We start from the raw sequence: 13,777 nt of genomic DNA on the forward strand, positions 1-13,777 counted from the left end.
CCAAAGATCGGATTTCAAAGCAGTTCTGCTTTTGATGGGTCACACTATTATTTCATTATCTTATGCTGTTGGCAACAGAAGTGCTAAGAGTTACCCTAGAAAAACTTCTGAGTCTCAGACATAGGTCTCCCTGCTCCCACTCCGTGTCAGCAACCAAAAAGATCCTTCTGCCAATTTGAATAGTTGTTACGTCCAGTCTACTTATCTACTATTTTGCCTATAAGTTTAGGGTATGAGGAGCCTCAAATTATAGGGTTCAAGTCTTCGATTCAAACTGAGTGGGGTCATTATTTTCTCTGGTGAAACTATTCCTTTCTTGGTAAACTAGAACTCTACACCAGACAATGGTAACTACAAATGTCTGGTAGTAGGCAGAAGACAGGCTTCTGGCAACCAGGAAAAGGATAGAGACAGGGAGCTTTTCTCAGAGGAGAATAATTATACACAAAAGAAATCACGGCTTTGCCCCCAAACCCTGAGGGATTGTAGTGCAATTCTATGAATGGGACACATCTCTTATTAAGGCATCTTTGAATTTATTACTTCCTTAACAGTTCCACATATGTCCTCAATGGCACTGACCACAAAAAGAGTTTGTGGGATTTTAGAATGACTGTATTATGAAAGAAGAGCAAGATCATTGACATAGCCCTTAGATAAGAGAATGAAGTTGCACTTTGGTTTCTACTAGTAAAAACTGCTTCCTGGTGGCTCTTGCAAATAAAGAAAAGTGTGACCATGTGCCGTATGCTATGATGAGTGGCACTTGCAACTGGAATTACCACCTGATGAAGCTTATCATAATCGATCTTCATTATCAATGACTCCATAATTCATCAACCTTCCGCCCTAGCCAAACATGCCCCGAAAGGGGGTAATCCTTGCATTTTCATCTTTGACAGGGGCACTGATCTCTGAAACTCCATGAAGATAATGTGTTACATATCATTTACTAGAGGGGTAAGGAGATGTTTCTGGGATTTTCATTTGGTCCTTCCCCAAATAGTCTCAATCCATGGATTAAGGGGATGATGTGGAGATTTTACAAGCTGTTGAATAGGTAGGTCTGTGGAAATTATTCATTCAGGAACTGGAAAAATAACCAAAGTGTGTACGTTACCTCCATAAAATCTCATAAAAAGATGGTGTGTGGACCATAGTGAAGTTTTAGCCTAGGATTTAGAGTAAATTCTTGAACAACCAGAGTAACTGCCTTTCCTCTATATATAATCCTCTTATGAAATGATCCTGAGTCTTTTTAAGGAAAGTTTAAAGTAGGTTGAAGAAGAAAATGCCACCGTTTAGTCACTGCCCAAAGAAGGAAAAGTTAAAAACAAAAACAAAAACAAACAAAAAAAAAAAACTATAGCTCCTCTCTTATCTTGTGATCTCCTTCTATTGACTTCTACTGGCAAAAATCAGTAGCTAGTCCAGGTAGCAAAGGAGCTTCAGAAATCTACTGTACTACTCCCAGTCGGCCCCAGAATTACAGAGCACAGCCAAGGTGGATAGGCTGCAATGGAGAGATAGCCAGAAAATCTGAGCAACTAGACATCTATGGAATAATGGGAAATTGATAACACAAACTGAAATAATTTTTTAAACATGTTTATGTTTTATTTGCATTCAAATCCTTTTCTTGTGCAAGATGCAGCCCATATTATCCACATAGAAAATATCAGGTGTCAATTGATCTGTAGCAGACCCCCCAAAATTTAGTGGCACAAAATGCTAAGTAATCGCTATTACTTATCTATGAGTAAGTTATATGGTTATTTGAGTTCTGGTTAGATTTATGAACATGTCTTTGATGAAATGCAGATTGGGTAGATAGCTCTGATGATACTCTCTGGGTCTCACTATCTGGAAAGACGGGGACAACTGGAATTTTTTTCACATGGGCTTGTAATGTTCTTTAAGCTGGCTCAGGCTTTATGTGGTGGTGGTTGGTTTCTAAGAGAGTAAACAAAAGCATACGAATTTTCATGATGTCTCAGCTGGAAGCTGATAAAGCATTTTACTCTGCAATCTCTTGATCAAAGCAAATTAAAAGGAGAGCTTGGAAATAAGGGATAGAGAAATAAATTAATTTTGATGCAGTTAACTAGAAAGTCATATTACAAAACAGCATTGTGATAATCAGCCTCCAGGGATTCCTGTCTCTTGGCATGTGGCTTTGCATATTCTCCTCTCACAGTGTATCAGAGTTGGTGTGTGAGACAAATAGAATATGGCAAAAGGGATGGAATGCCAATTTTGGAGACTAAAAAATGACAGACTGGCTACTGCCTTGCTCTTTCCTTTGGATCACGTGCTCTTGGGGAAGCCAGCTGTCATGCATGAACAGATCTTAGAGACGCCCATGTGTTGTGGAACTGAGTTGTCCTGCCAACAACACTTGGAAGCAGACCCTCCATTTAACTCAAGCCTTCAGAGATGTTAGCTCTAGCCAACATATTTTTCTTCATGATTTTGTATACATTTTTTAGATGTTTATTTATTTTATTTTGAGGGAAAGAGAGCACAAACGGAGGAGGAACAGAGAGAAAGAGAGAGAGAGAGAGAGAGAGAGAGAGAGAATCCAAAGCAGGCTCCAGGCTCTGAGCTATCAGTGCAGAGCCTGATATGGGGCTCAAACCTGTGAACTGTGAGATCATGACCTGAGCTGAAGTCAGACTTTTAGCCAACTGAGCCACCCAAGTGCCCCAGGTCCAGCCAACATCTTAACTGCAATCTCATGTGAGACTGGAATCATACAGTTAAGGTGTGCACAGTTTCCTGAATCTCAGAAAATACGTGAAATGATGTGTGTTGGTTTAGGTGGCTAAGAGTTGGAGTAACCTGTTAGTAAGAGATAATATTAGTGTGAATACAGAGAAGATGGATATTTTTTCAACGTTTTTTATTTATTTTTGGGACAGAGAGAGACATAGCATGAACGGGGAAGGGGCAGAGAGAGAGGGAGACACAGAATCGGAAACAGGCTCCAGGCTCTGAGCCATCAGCCCAGAGCCTGACGCGGGGCTCGAACTCACGGACCGCGAGATCGTGACCTGGCTGAAGTCGGACGCTTAACCGACTGCGCCACCCAGGCGCCCCCGAGAAGATGGATATTTTTGACAAACAATCTACCACACAGAACTTTTAGAAAGTTAATTCACTTTATGAAAATGAATTAGATATCAATAATCTTATTTTATAATTTACTAATACAGCTTATCTGTAAGGATTAGACTCCAAAGTCTTCTAAAATCAAATGCCTTATTTTATCCCATATTATGTCCTTGGATGCTTTACCTAAAGCAATGAAAAAAAAAAGAAAAAAAATAATGAAGTAAGGAAAATTATTGGCTCCATTTCAGTGAAGAAAGTATTATCAAGCGTTAGAAAATAAAACAGGTTGATTATGTACACAATGGAATACTACGTGGCAATGAGAAAGAATGAAATATGCCTTTTGTAGCAACGTGGATGGAACTGGAGAGTGTGATGCTAAGTGAAATAAGCCATACAGAGAAAGACAGATACCATATGGTTTCACTCTTATGTGGATCCTGAGAAACTTAACAGAAACCCATTGGGGAGGGGAAGGAAAAAAAAAAAGAGGTTAGAGTGGGAGAGAGCCAAAGCATAAGAGACTGTTAAAAACTGAGAACAAACTGAGGGTTGATGGGGGGTGGGAGGGAGGGCAGGGTGGGTGATGGGTATTGAGGAGGGCACCTTTTGGGATGAGCACTGGGTGTTGTATGGAAACCAATTTGACAATAAATTTCATGTATTAAAAAAAAAAAAGAAAAGAAAACAGGTTGAGAAATGGACGAAAAATCAAAACTTGACCAAGCTGTAAAATTATTTTTTGATAAAGTAGAATGACCCAGGCATTAAATTCATACTGTTATTTTTTGGAAAAGCTGATGTAAAAACTGAACTTAGAGCCTCATGGTAAAAAGAAGAGAATTAGAATCGTTAAACATTTCTTATGTTTTATATATCAAATGCTTACAGAGTAAGTCTATTTAACTTATACAACAATAATCTTGTGTGTTGATGATAGATGGGGACATTGAAATTTGGAGTTGTTAGAATACTGATCCAAGAGTTTTCTAAGTAATAAAATAACAAAGGCATAAAGGGGATAAAAAGAGTTTATTTGACAACAACTTGACAAAACAAAATTCAAAGAAACTCATAAGAAAAAGTAAAAAAAAAAAAAAAATTGACGACCTCAGAAATCAAAGGAAAGTCTTCGAAATAAAAGATTTAAACTGTTTATTTACAAAGAGCGTTTGTAAACTGATTTGGAAAATAATACCAAATCAAAGGTAATGAGCATATAACATAAAAACATGTAAGTGATCCATACATATATTAGAATGGTTTTCAAAGGAAAAAGTCACACCTATCAGATTTTAAATAATTAAGTCATCAATATTTGCAAAAGTTAAAAAATATAATACACTGTATTCAAAGTGAAAATTGGCAAATATTTTCTAGACAGTGATGCTTTTGTATGCTTATATTAAAAATGTATACAGTAGGAAGTGGAAAATACAGATCACTTTTCTTGGAAATGCAACTGAGGCTCAAAGTTGAAAACCAAAATTCTAAACGGTCCTGCTTAAAAACAAATGAAGTAAGCGCTTGCTATAACAGGCATTTTTCTCCTCTAGATTAATAGTAGATATTTTCTTGGTTAGATAACTCGCCAATCTTCCCTCCTATCTTCCAGGGCGGGGAACAGAATGGTGTGAGTGACCGTGCTGGTGGATGAACAACATTTAAAAGTGTGCATGCTCGCAGAGGACATCCAAACTTCTCATGGGCTGAATGGATATTGCAAAGGTGGTCATTTTACTTGGGAGAAAACAGTGACCTATCAAAGTCAGGAGTGGAGGGAGAAGGTGGTGAGATGTAAAAAGACCTTGATGTCCACATCAGAGAGAGTGGGCAGGCCCCAAAGAGACTCTGAAGAACCCACATATATTCCCCACTAGTCTTTCTGTCAAAAAAATACAGGGACAGGCAGTTTGTCCTTACCCACAGCTAAAGAGAATCAAATTGTAACTTTTTCAAGTTAGGTAAAGGAATAGTCACCCTTTTTCATTACCCTCTGTCCTTCCTGGCTCTAACATCAGAGAAGTTATAACCTAGACGGAGACTCGTGTGTGTGTGTGTGTGTGTGTGTGTTTACTGTCTTCAGCCCCACATCTCAAATCAAATCAAGCAATTTGAGTGTTTGTAATATAGCCTAAACTTTAAAAAAGTGCATACATACTAAACAAATGCATAATGAATTTCACTGTAGCATTTTCTATTACAGAGAAAAACAAGAAGCAACTAAGTCACAATCATAGTGACTTTATACGTACCTCCTTAGTACTGGTAATATATCTTCATCCTCTGAGGATAGAATTAAATTGAGAAAAGACCCAAAAATCACTTCCGTTTACTCTCAGGACTTTTATTACAATATTTATCATACTATTTATAAAATGACTTTCATTATATTATTAAGAAAATTCAATCAATCCATCATCACTCTCTATAATTTTGGAGCCAGAGTATAGTCTATCCATGTTAGTACTCGTAAAGACAACAATTTTTTTTTGCTGTTGAAGTAATCACATATCTTGAAACCTAAATCATATTTTTGTTTTTATATCCAACAATTTTCAAACAAATTCTTTGCAAGATCTCCCTTCGTTGGAGCAAAAATGTCGCCAAACTTTATCACTTAGGGGCACTGAAACTATCTCCAAGGCAAATATCCCAGATATTTATTTTCTCTTTAAACTTTACATTTGTGAATTAAGAACTGAACACACTACAAGAAAATACAGAACATTCAGCTTGACTTTTCTGTCCTCCTTGCAAAACACACACACGTGCGCGCGCACACACACAGAAGGAAAATAAAGCACCACAACTGTTTTTTTACCCTTTGTGAAATATTCAGCTAATCCCAAATTGCCACAAGCATGTGGATGTACGCCTTGTGAAGCAACGTTCATGTATAGAGTATTGACCATTTTCACTACTACTGATATCAGTATTTGTATCAAATAGTGCCACCACTCAAGTTTGCAAGTAAAAAGAAAAAAACAAACAAACAAAAAAATTGAACCTGATTCTGTGAAAGTCAGACTGATGTTTCTTTTCTTACTAATCTGAGGGAAGGTCTAGAGAGTAGCCCCATCTGTTTTCATCCTATTTCTTATTATCAATATTTGTTAATACAAGTGTCACAGAAACTCTACGAAGGGAATTTTCCTATAGACTTTGCTTCTTTTCCCTGCAGTGAGCAACTCTGAAAACAGGGCCTGTGAGTCTTGTGCTATTCGCATACCCTTTTCTTTTCTTTTCTTTTCTTATTTTTTCCCAATGATTGTTGGCAGGTGGCAATGTGACTCTCCCTAGACCACATCTACCTGCTTCCATCCCAAACACAACCAGCCAATGGCACTTCCCACAAATTAAACAAACAGTGGAATGCTTGAGATTTTAAATAAAATACATCTGTGAAGTAGTGATTCACCTCAGCAGCTGAGGGCCAAAGCTTTCTTGGCCCTCAATTTTCTTGTTCATTTCTCGAAAGAGAAGAATATTGAATAGATATTTACATGACATTGGTCATTAGTTGTATATTGTACAAATATGGAAATGTAATATGTGAACACTATATTCATGATTTATTGCTGTATTTTAAGAAAAATTAATATCAGATAAGATAAATGGTAAGGGACATTAGCAAAAGGAAGTCCTGAGAAAACAGCTTCAGAAAATAAAAAAAAAGGGCTGAATGTGAAAGAATTACAATGACAAGTACAATAGTAGAAAGATAGCAGCATGAAAAAGGTAAAGATTATTGAGGTGCCAGGGTACTTCAGTCATGCATTTGACTCTTGGTTTCGGCTCAGGTCATGATTTCACCTTTTGTGGATTGGAGACCCTCATGGGGCTCTGGGCTGTCCATGTGTGGGGAGTGCTTGGATTTCTCTCTCCTTCTCTCTGTGCCCCACCACCTCACCCTCTCTCAAAATAAATAAATAAACTTAAAAAAAGAAAGTAAAGGGGTGTCCGGGTGGCTCAGTCGGTTAGGCATTCAACCTTGGCTTAGGTCATGATTTCACGATTCTCAGGTTTGAGCTCCGCGTTCGTTCTGTGCTGACAGCTCAGAGCCTGGAGCCTCCTTCAGATTCTGTGTCTCCCTGTCTCTCTTCCCTTTCCCTGCTCGTGCTCTGTCTCTCTCTCTCTCTCAAAAATAAATAAACAGTAAAATTTAAAAAAAGAAAGTAAAAATTATGAAAAAATAGCAGATAATGGAGAGAATATAAAAGAACAACCAAAGACTGTGAGAGACAGAAAAGTGATTAGTAAGTTGTAAATTATCAAAGCACATTGCTCTTGACATATCCTTTTTAAATTAGACTATCTGTTTTAGTATAATTTCACACTGCATTTTCATAAATGAATTTTCTAATTAACCTCTCTTCACAGCTCTTCAAATCTCTAGCTAAAATCTTTAAAGCAGCATTTTGCAAGGAGTATTTTGTGGATATTTAGGTTTCTTTGGAAATGCCACTGTGTCATGTTTGATTCTAAATCAATTTAATTTAAAATATTTTAAAACTTTGGTAACAAACACACATACTCAAATACATCATGTATGAATGCACATTGAAGTCTTCGGGTTCTGTTGCTGGATTAACCATTGGCTTGATATTGTTGAGGTCTGAGGATAGAATTTCACCTGACCTTTCTGTTTAAATAAAAATTGTACCATAAAACCATAAAACATAAGGTCAGGAAAACATTTCTGCTTTAAACTATTCCTTTGACTTGAGCAAAATGATCTTGTATTCCATGTATTTAAAAAAAAAAGGAGCAAAAGAAAGAAAAGCTTAATGCATCGGTTACATTAACATACACACAATAATACTAATTTTTGAAATATCAAATCACGCATCACCCATTGTAGTCTACATTTTGTGAAAAATTACACTTGGAAAAAAAAAAACAAGAACCAAACAACAAATGAACTACATGCCGAGCTGCTCTAGGCAATTAAATCTAGGTGAGAATCCAGCTCGAGAATAGGAGTGCTGATGTTTTGCTATCCCACTGCCAGAAAGGACATATCCATTTTCCTCTCCATATTCATTGCAGTATCAGGGAAAAAAAAAAAAAAAGCAACAACAAAAAACCCCACTTTAAATAAATAAATAAATAAATAAATAAATAAAGCTCATCATACTGCTTCCCAAAGGAGGTCATAAGATAGACAGCAAATTAAGAGTAGGTTCAGGGTTCCGGTGGTTATTCCTTTCAACATGCAAAACAATTTTCCCTTTTGAAATGAGTTCAGTTAATGTGCCTTTGAGATGATTCATAGTTCACTGACAGCTGTTTACCTTCAAGCCCATCTCAGATCATTTACTCTTCTCTCTCTGGTCGCATTTGAATACTACATAAACAGGCTCAGTAAATTCTCCTGGTATCAAGTTAAAGGTTAGTTTGTCTTTTGGAGATGGATTTCCAAGCAGGTGGGAAACAGAAAAAAAAAGTGGCAGAAATTTTGCAAGAGCAAAATTAAAGACTCTAAATTTTAATTGGCCTCCAGGCATGGTTATTGTTATTGGCTAAACTCTAATTAAGTGGTGCAGATACATGCTATTAGCATGTTTCTAAAATTAATCAATTTTGCTTTCTTTATTTTCTATGTGTTCCTCTAATTTTCTACACCATCACTGATCTAGGAATAAACCTAATCAAATAGGTAAAAGATCTGTATGCTAAACACCATAGAAAGCTTATGGAAGGCATTGAAGAAGACACAAGGAAATGGAAAAATATTCCATGCTCATGGACTGAAAGGACAAAAATTGTTAAATGTCCGTACTACCCAAAGCAATCTGCACATTCGATGAAATACTTATCAAGATAATACCAGCATTCCTCACAGAGCTGAAACAAATAATTCTAAAATTTGTATTGAACCAGATATGACGCCAAATAGCCAAAATAATGTTGAAAAAGAAAAAAAAAAACAATGCTTATTTTTAATTTCTTTTCAAGACATGCATTCGTAAAGATGTTTCCCAAAAGACCTTTTTAAATTTGGTTTGACAGATAGTTCTTCTCCTTGGTGAGGCTGGGTATGGGTGGGTTGGAGGAGCTAGATGGGATAGTCTTAGAGAAAGTAAAGAAGATGTTTTATTTGGACTGTAAAGATATTGTTGCAAGTTCAAATTGACACAGTTCCCAGGCAGGTTTTGTTTGTTTCGAGCGCTGTGGGGTTGAGATTAATATAAGTGAATCTCAGTTATCTCTGTGTTTGAGTACAAGGGGAAGGGTTATCTCTCACTGAATAGCTGGCAATGTAACCAAACCAATGTGAGTGTGCTCCTGGCGAGTCTCTGAAACTGCGCTGGGTGAGTTGTTGAACAAAGAAAACTTTATTTGCAGCAAATAAGGAGATCATGGAGAATGGCTTCTAAAGCCCTCCCTAAGAAAGGGTGAATGGGTACCTTTTGTTTAGGATTAGGATGAATATTTAGGTAGGGAAGCTTTGTCATCCTATGTAGAAGCAACATAAGGTTACTCAAGCACTTAAGGGAAACATGCCTATCCATACATTGTAATTTATATAAATGATGCTGAGGCTTCTTCCTGGGCAGAGATGTTGGTATTATAATGAGGTAAAGGTACTGGTAGGTCATTTTAGAGGTCATTCCATGGTCCATCTGTGCAGGTATAAGTAGGGCATTTAGCTCAAAAGTCTGAGTGGTCTGGGCCACACCGAGTCTTGTCAGGGAAGTCCCATCACCTCAGGGATGGTTTCAGGTTTCATTTGCCTGGGTTAGAGGTAATCCAGAAAGAAGATCTTAAGGAAAAATGTAAGACAAAAGTTAGTACAAGCAGGTGGGCAGTAAATGTCATGTCTTGGGTCTCGCTGGTGAGAGTTACTAGAAGAAATTATATCCTTTTTTAGAAAATAAAATTTTAATTTTAGCCAATGGAAATTAGATTAATATCAAACCCAGATTTTTAGCAGCATGGTATAAAGATTGTTAACCTGGCTTCTCCAGCAGAGATTGTGCCCCAGGTCCTTGGTTACAGCCCCCACACTATCGCTTGTGTAAGCTTCCCAAGAGTCTGACAACACCACTCATCTGATGGTGGAACTGATGTTATTGGTGAGATCTAAAAAACACCCTGTGTGTTCTCTAATTAAAGAGGTGTAGGGAATGCTATTTAATCTTTTTTTTTTTTTGTATCATATTCTTTGTCTAAAATGAAGTTACTAAGGTTTCTTTTGAGGATCTCTGTGAGGATTAAATTAGTGATCAATGCCTTCCAGTTCTGTGCATCATTATAAACTTGATTTTCTTTCTTACTAGTTATTTTATTAATGGTACAAACAAATGAAAATTTCAAAAAAAATCAAGGTTTTTATGGAATGCCTCTGATGGAGATGAGGGGGAAGTGAATTAATTCACACCACACAGAGCCACATTTCTTACTGTTTTTGATCCCGCTCTTCTTCAGTCCCACTTTCCATGTTAGCTTCATCATCAAACTCCTTACCTCTTTGCTAAATATACTTCCAGGGCTCTTTCACTACCTTCCCTTACTGCCTCTCCCTCTTCCAAATTCCACATTTTGTGTTTTCTTTTCCAGGTAGATTCCCTTCCCTTCCCTTCCCTTCCCTTCCCTTCCTTTCCCTTCCCCTTTCTCTTTCTCTCTTCCTTTTTTTTTTTTTTTCCTGGTCAATCAGTTCAGCCTCTCTCAGCTTCTCTTAAATCACTTTTCTTCATTTAAATCCAGTCTTCTCTATAAATGTTAGAAGCTAAAACACTTAGAAACAAACAAAATACCCTTTTACAGAATAAATTTTAAGCCATAATGTTGTAACACAGAACTATGGGCAATTGCAAAGTGAATAATTTTCACAGGACTCTTGTGATAACTAGAATTTATTTATAGATGATAAAAGAAGAAGAATTAAGATATAAAAACTAAAATGTAATGCCTCAAAAGAAACTTTAAACTATCTAGGTAAATGCAAACCCTCTGTTTTCTGAGGCAGAGGCTAAGAGCCCCAGTTTTGCATATAAAGTTGCTTTATTGCAATCTCTAGGTAACACTAACATAATAATCCCAATCTGAGGGCCATGTTTTAAAAAATGAATCAATGCTTAAAACTTATTTTTAATTTTTTAAGTTTTACTAGAAATACCAAGTAAATTATATAAGCACAGTCTGGATTTTCTTTATCATGTGGATCTTAGAGTCTCTCAAAATTCAATGTGCATGTGAAAGAATTGGGTGTTAATAATTTGAAAAGTCTGATGTAATTGTTCTGAAGTGAGACACAAGATTCTGCATTCCTAAGAAACCCCAGGTGATGTTCATGATGCCTGATGCTTCTGTTGTGTGTCTGTGAAACACACTTTGAATAGCAACCTGGAGGCTATTGTTATATCCCAGACAAAACAAAACAAAACAAAATAAAAAACAAAGAACCCAAGAGGTTTCAATGATTCAATATGCATTTTTATTTATAATATCTTGGGTCCAAAGTCAGAGTATTTAATTGTTACAGCCTAGTGAATAAAGATTAGAAATACACTCAGTGCTTTTATGATGTCAACTCATGGACCAGTAACATCTCACTGTAAGATCTATATACACTTTTGCAGTGATTTAGTTTAAAGAATGATGGGGTGAGATGTATAAGGTACATAAAGTTATAGTCATGTATATATATATATATATATAACAATTTAAAAACAACTGCATAGAACAACCAGTATCATACCCTCGTTAAAGAAATTTTTTGTCTTAAGTGATAAACACATCACTTATTATGTTTAAACAATTACGGTTATTGGAAAATCAGAAGTTTTGTTATGTAGCTTATACATATTTAAAATAAATTCAGGTTTTATAGTTGGATGAAAGTTATAAGAATGGGAACTTTATAATAGGTGTATGGATATGTAAATATCATTATAATAAAAAAACTTTAACTCAGCCCTAGGAATATGAACACAATATTCATATAAAAAGCCAAAAAAAAAGGTGAATGAGAGTAGAAAATTAATCTTTGTTTAGAATAGAGTATTGTCATATCTATATAAACAAAATTGAGTATTTCTATATGAGACGCATCTTAGTAGAATGACTTGTTTACATTCAAAAAGTTATTTTAAGGTAAATGAAAGAAGTAATGATACATCCCTTAAATCTGAAGTTGCTTCTTTTTTTATGCTACTCCTTGCATTTTTTTAGTAGTAAAATGAATAATCTCAGCTATTCTAAAAATTAGTATTTGGTGAGAAATGAGATTCTTACCCCTAGTATCAAGAACAGAACAAGGATTTTCTCTCTTAGTACTCCTTTCAACATCTAATTTAAGAAATCTTACATAATGAAATAAGAAAAGGAGATTAAATGTATTTAGATTAAGAAGGAAAAATGGGTTTGCAGATGACATTATTATCTATGTAGAAAATTACAATGACAAACAAATAAAAGGCAGTAAAACTACTACGTATGATACTATAATGGTGGATACATAACAACCTGTTTCTCAAATTCCAATGAACCATCCAACACGAAGTGTGAAATCTAATGTAAACTATATATTGTAGTTAATAATAATGTATCAATATTGGTTCATCAGTTGTTACAAATGTGCCACACTAATTACAAATGTAATTATTAACAAATATACATAATAGGGAAATCTGAGGGATAAAGGAAGAGTATATGGGAACTTTGTGCGCTCTGTAAATTTTTTTTTGCTCTCTGTACTTTTTTGTAAATTAAGTAATGCTCTAAAAATTAAACTCCCTTAAATTTTTTTTTATTGGAAAAACTGGAAGCTATTAGAATTTTCCTTCAACAGTGGAACAGATAAACGAACTGGTACATCCATTCAATGGAGTACCATTCAGCAATTAAATGGAACCTGTTACTGATTATACACCAACATGAATGGGGATCAAATACATTTTGCTAAATGAAAGAAAGCAGACTTTGATGGTTACATATTGTAGGACTCTGTGTAACATTTTTGGAAATATAAAACTATAAGGATGGAAAACAGAGCTATGGTTACCAAATATTGGAGGTCGAGGGTTGGCAAAAAGAAAGAAAAAAGAGGCACAGAGAATTTTTTGGATGATGTGTTGTGCATGGTACTGGCTTATGACACTAAGAAGTTGTCAACACCTATAGAATTACACATCACAAAAAGTGAACTTGGCTTTATGCACCAGGGGATCCCAACATGGAATGCAGACTGTAAAAGATTAATCCAACTCGATTACTGTCGTATGAAAGAGATGAAATAAAAAAAAGAAATTGACCTTTATTACTTTGGAAAATGATGGTTTAACTGTAAATGTAAACACAAGATAAAATGTATTGTTCATAGTCACCATACTGAAAAATATACTTCTCATTTGGAAGAGACGATATGAATTAACAATTGTGAACCTGCTTTACATGGATACTGGGATTGAACAAATAAGTAAATGGGCAGAGAATAGTAAAAACCAGGTTTTTCAATGTGATACAAGCATGTAAAGGGGGATGACTAGAATACACCTGTTGTACTTAAATAGAATCAGATAAATCAGGCATTGTGTTTAGCTCAAGATATATATAGATACATCTTTATTGATTGATGGTTATTGATGGTTAGTACATACACATATTTTTTAGATCTGTCTACTGAGAAATCTAATAGCAGTGACCATAGTAGCAA

The sequence above is a fragment of the Panthera onca genome, chromosome B1 (genome assembly GCF_046562875.1).
Source record: "Panthera onca isolate mPanOnc1 chromosome B1, mPanOnc1 haplotype 2, whole genome shotgun sequence".
In the NCBI taxonomy this organism is placed as follows: Eukaryota; Metazoa; Chordata; class Mammalia; order Carnivora; family Felidae; genus Panthera; species Panthera onca.